This window comes from Coffea arabica, chromosome 6c (genome assembly GCF_036785885.1).
Source record: "Coffea arabica cultivar ET-39 chromosome 6c, Coffea Arabica ET-39 HiFi, whole genome shotgun sequence".
Taxonomy (NCBI): domain Eukaryota; kingdom Viridiplantae; phylum Streptophyta; class Magnoliopsida; order Gentianales; family Rubiaceae; genus Coffea; species Coffea arabica.
In genome coordinates this window covers 51,503,556-51,508,579 of record NC_092320.1, presented here as the reverse complement: position 1 = coordinate 51,508,579, position 5,024 = coordinate 51,503,556, and the positions used below count along the sequence as shown (strand labels likewise).

At 34.3% G+C, this 5,024-nt stretch overlaps 1 long non-coding RNA gene across 1 annotated transcript; it reads left to right on the top strand.

Annotated features, from left to right (window-relative positions):
* The first annotated feature begins 1,501 nt into the window (after positions 1-1,501).
* Positions 1,502-4,517, top strand: LOC140008093 (uncharacterized). The gene is made up of 3 exons (XR_011815502.1): positions 1,502-2,364; positions 3,004-3,113; positions 4,328-4,517. It is a non-coding gene; the product is annotated as an uncharacterized lncRNA (long non-coding RNA).
* The last annotated feature ends 507 nt before the right edge of the window (positions 4,518-5,024 follow it).

The following is a 5,024-nucleotide window of genomic DNA, read 5'->3' as shown; positions in this document are numbered from 1 at the left end:
GTTTTGAATGAAGTCCTAGTCCGGACCTTTTTTTTTTTTGCCCGGAACGATAGACCCTACATTTAGTTTTATATATCTTAGTCCATAACTTTTGATGATTATAAAACAATTGGATATTACTAATATTTTTTGAAAAGATTGTTTCAGGAATTGGAACAAAAATAAGGTTAAAGACTTGAAGCCAAAACAGGATCAAAGATTGACAAATTGCTGAAATAGCCGTCGAACGTACAAAAGGACCATATCGGACGGCCGACAACCATTGAGTAACTACGGACGCATGAAGAACTCACACTCGGACGTCTGAAGATAATAAGCCAAGTCTTCTATGATCACTGATCTCGATCGGACACACAATACCTCAGTACCGGACGTCCGACAAATGTTACGGTAATTCGGACACAATACACTGAGAGCACCGGACGTCCGAAAGAAATGAAGAAGGATTTGCAAATTTACATCTAACCTTCGGACGTATATTGTGGAAGGACCGGACGTCCTAAGAATCTCAAGAAAATGTCTTGAACTCGATGTCTTCGTTCGGACGCAGAAAATCAGAGTACCGGACGTCCAACACCACCAACGGTTAGTTGACTCTTCAGCTGCCTTCATCCGTTGACCATATTAATTGAAAATTTTTTTGATCTCCTATAAATAGAGAATAGTCAACTATTTCAAGAACAATTTTACACATTAATTCTACACAGATCTTGAGTGATTCAAGTGTAAGAATACTCCAAAAAGAAGATTTGTACTCTTAGTTGTGTAAATCTTCATTTAGTTTTTCAAGTGTGATTCAGTTTCTTCAATAGTGCAGCTTTGTGAAGGTTATCCGAGTGATTGTAAAACTTCCTTACTTGATCGAGTGAGAATTGAGGTAAGGAGGAAGTGATCCTTCCTTTGTACACAAGAGATTGGTTGTAAGTTGATCAACTTGAAGAAGTTTGGTAGATAAAGTGATATTCAAACTTAAGTCAAGTTTGAAACTTGGTCTGTCATTCTATCCCTTTACTTACTGTCTTGCAATATATATTGTTTATTTCTTCTACTCATAATCACTTGTGCTAGTCCATTAATTGTTTCTTTGTGAGGTCCTTTAGAAAAAGAAAGCAAGTTCTTGAAAAAGTGACTCATATCTTGGCTAGTTTTTAAACAACCTAATTCACCCCCCTCTTAGGTTGTCTTCGATCTTTACATTTGGTATCAGAGCTTGATCTCGTAGAGATTAAGCTCAATCAGTTTTGGAGTAAAAATGACAACCAACAATGCCATGTTCTTTGAGGGACAATCTGTCATTAGACCTCCAATGTTCAATGGGTCAAACTATGTGAGTTGGAAGGAGAGGATGATCATTTTCTTACAATCTATTGATATTGAATTATTGTTTATTGTTAATGAGGGTCCATATGATGCTTCTATTATTGATGATAATACTCATAGGCGGAGACCAAAAAAAAGAAGTGAGTTAACTGCTGATGATAGAACTCATCTTACTCTAAATGCCAAGGTTATGAATGTATTATATAGTGCTCTAGATTCAAATGAGTCCATTAAAGTCAAAGGCTGTAGATCTGCAAAAGAAATTTGGGATAAACTTAGAAAAATCCATGAAGGAAGCGAGAATGTGAGAGAACAAAAGAAATTCATCATGGTCACTAAGTATGAATCCTTTATGATGGAACTTCATGAAAACATTGACAAGATGTACTGCAGATTTAATGATCTTATCAATGATTTAGAAGTGCTTGAGAAGAACTACTCTCTAGGTGAGAAAAACAGAAAAATTCTGAATGCCTTATCAAAGGATTGGGAGAGTAAAGTGACTGTCATAGAAGAAGCTAAAGATCTAAATATCCTACCTATTAAATCTCGTATTAACTCTTTAACCTCTTATGAGTTGAAATTCAAATCTAAGGTGCAGGAAGAAGAAGACACAAAGATGAGGAGGAGTATTGCTTTGAAAACTTTACAAGATGAAGATGATACAGCCTTTGTGAATAGAGAAGACCTGGAAGGTGATGACAGTGACATTGCACTCATCACAAGAGGTTTCAAAAGTATACACAATAAGAGGAGATTCAGAAAAAGTGGTCCGAGCAATTCCTTCCCGAATCAGTCCAACAACTTGAGAAATAAAGGAAACTAGAGTTCAACAAAAAGCAAACTAATAAGTACATTGAATGCGGCCAACCTGGACACTATGCAAAAGAGTGTCCAATAAAAAGGAAGAAGGAGAGCAAGGTTGAATGAAAACCAAGATTCAACAATTTTCAGATCACCTGGAATGACTGCAATTCAGAAGGTGAAGTCGAAGAAGAAAAGGAATCTGCCCAAGTGGCCTTTATTGTCATTGGTGATGAAGAGGTAACTACGTATAACTCTCTAACTGATAGTGACAGTGAATCTGATGACGATGTTAATTCGTTTTTAGAAAAAATGTACAACAGTTTGAAAGAATCATATGTCAGAAACAAGGAACTAAAACAGAAGATCAGTTTTTTAATTCAAGACAATGCAAATCTTTATCGACAAAACAAACTCTTGAAAAATGAAAATGAGAATCTAAAAAGGATTGAATTAGATTTGCATGTTAAACTCGATAGAAAAATAAATTTCTGTGACATACTAAAAAATGAACAAAATTGTTTGAAAAGAAGAATAAATGATCTTGGCCAGTGGCTTCAACATAAAAAACAGAATTACTTTCAAAAGAATGTTAAAAAACCTCACTTTAGCACTCATGAGAATAAGTGAAATTATCATGCAAATGATTTTACCATCTATAGGAGAAGCCAAGTCAATTTTGTTATACCTGTTCATTTGAATGATCCATCAGCAATGTGCAGCTTTTGTTGTCAATTTGGTTATATGAATAGCAACTGTTATGTTAACAAAAACATGAGAAATGGTATGAGATGCATGTGGATGGTTAGACATATTACTAACTCTAAAGAATCCAAAAAGTAATGGGTACCAAATATTATCTTGTGAACTTTTGTGTAGGCGTACACATTGTTAAAGAATCAAAATGGTTCATAGATAGTGGATGTTCAAGACATATGACCGGTGATACAACACAGTTCATCAAGCTCAAGCCAAAAGAAAGTGGAAAGGTAACTTTTGGAGATGATAATAAAGCCAAAAATGTTGGAATTGGTGATGTTGGTAAGAATGATCAAACTTTCGTTCATAATGTCCTTTTAGTTGACAACCTGAGCTATAACTTGCTAAGTGTTAGCCAATTATGTGATAGGAACCTGTTTGTGTTATTTAAAAAACATGAATGCCTTGTTCTTGAGTTAAAGTTCAACATTGTTTTGAAAGAAAAAAGAGTTAATGACATTTATGTAGTTATTCTTGAAAAAGTTAATTCTTCCAGCCTTAGTTGTCTCAAAGTAGTAAATGAGGATCCCTGATTGTGGCACAGAAGGCTTTGTCATTTCAATATAGATTTGCTAAAAGAGATTTCTAAAAAGAAACTGGTTAGAGGGCTTCCAAAACTCAACTTTAGTAAAGACCGTATCTGTGATGCTTGCCAATTTGGAAAACAAGTCAAGGTATCTTTTAAACCCAAGAAATGTATTTCTATTTCAAAACTCTTAGAACTCTTACATCTTGATCTTTTTGGTCCTACTCAAACCACATGCCCAAGTGACAAAAGATTTTGTTTTGTTGTTGTTGATGACTATTCTAGATACACTTGGGTGATGTTTCTTGCACATAAAGATGATGCTTTCAAAAACTTTGTTTCACTGTTTGCTAAGGTTCAGAATCTGATTGGTTTGAAAATCATAAAAATCCGAAATGACAATGGCACAGAATTTCGTTTTTGTGGCTTTCCAGAATTTTGTGACAACAATGGCATTACACATGAGTTTTCTATTGCTAGAACTCCCCAGCAAAATGGAGTGGTTGAAAGGAAAAATAGAACTCTTCAAGAGGTTGCTAGAACCATACTTAGTGAATGCAATTTACCAAAATACTTTTGGACTGAAGCTATAAACACTGCCTGCTATACCATGAACAGAGTTCTTTTAAGACTAATCTTGAACAAAACTTCGTATGAGCTGTTATTTGATAAAAAAAAACCTGTTGTTGGTTATTTTAAAGTCTTTGGTTGCAAATGCTTCATTCTAAACATCAAGGAGCATCTTGGTAAGTTTGTTAAAAAAATATGATGAGGGGATCTTCTTGGAATATTGTGAAAATAAGAGAGACTTTAGAGTTTATAATCATAGAACTCTGGTTATAGAGGAAGCTATATATATCACTTTCGATGAATCTAATGGTGACATTTCCATGAGTTGTGGTGAAAATGATAATGCAGGTGTTCAAGAAGAACTAAAGAAGCTAACAATCAGTAACCAAGACACAAGTTCATCAGAAAATGATTCAAAGGAAGATGAAAATCAAGACAGTCTTGCTAGGGAAGACAATGACAGAGACACTACCATTCCTAATGATCTTCTAAGAGCCTGAAAATTTGTCCAAAACTATCCTAAGGAACTTATCATTGGTGATCCATCCAAAAAGGTCAGAACACGTTCCTCTTCTAGACAACTAATAGATAATTTTGCATTGGTCTCACATTTTGAACCCAAAAATGTTGTTGATGTATTGAAAGATGAGATCTGGATTTTAGCCATGGAAGACGAGTTAAATCAATTTGAAAGAAATAAGATTTGGACATTGGTTGCTAGACCACAAGATCATCCTATCGTTGGCACTAAGTGGGTATTTAGAAACAAAATGAATGACAAAGGTGAGATAGTTAGAAATAAGGCCAGATTGGTAGTTAAGGGATATACTCAAGAAGAAGGAATAGATTTTGATGAATCATTTGCACCCGTAACTAGTTCAGAATCTATTAGAATGTTTTTGGCTTTTGCATGTTTCAAGAATTTTAAATTATTTCAAATGGATGTTAAAAGTACTTTCTTAAATGGTTTTATAGATCAAGAAATTTATGTTAATCAACCTCCTGGTTTTGAAAATAAAATTTATCCAAATCATGTTTTTAAACT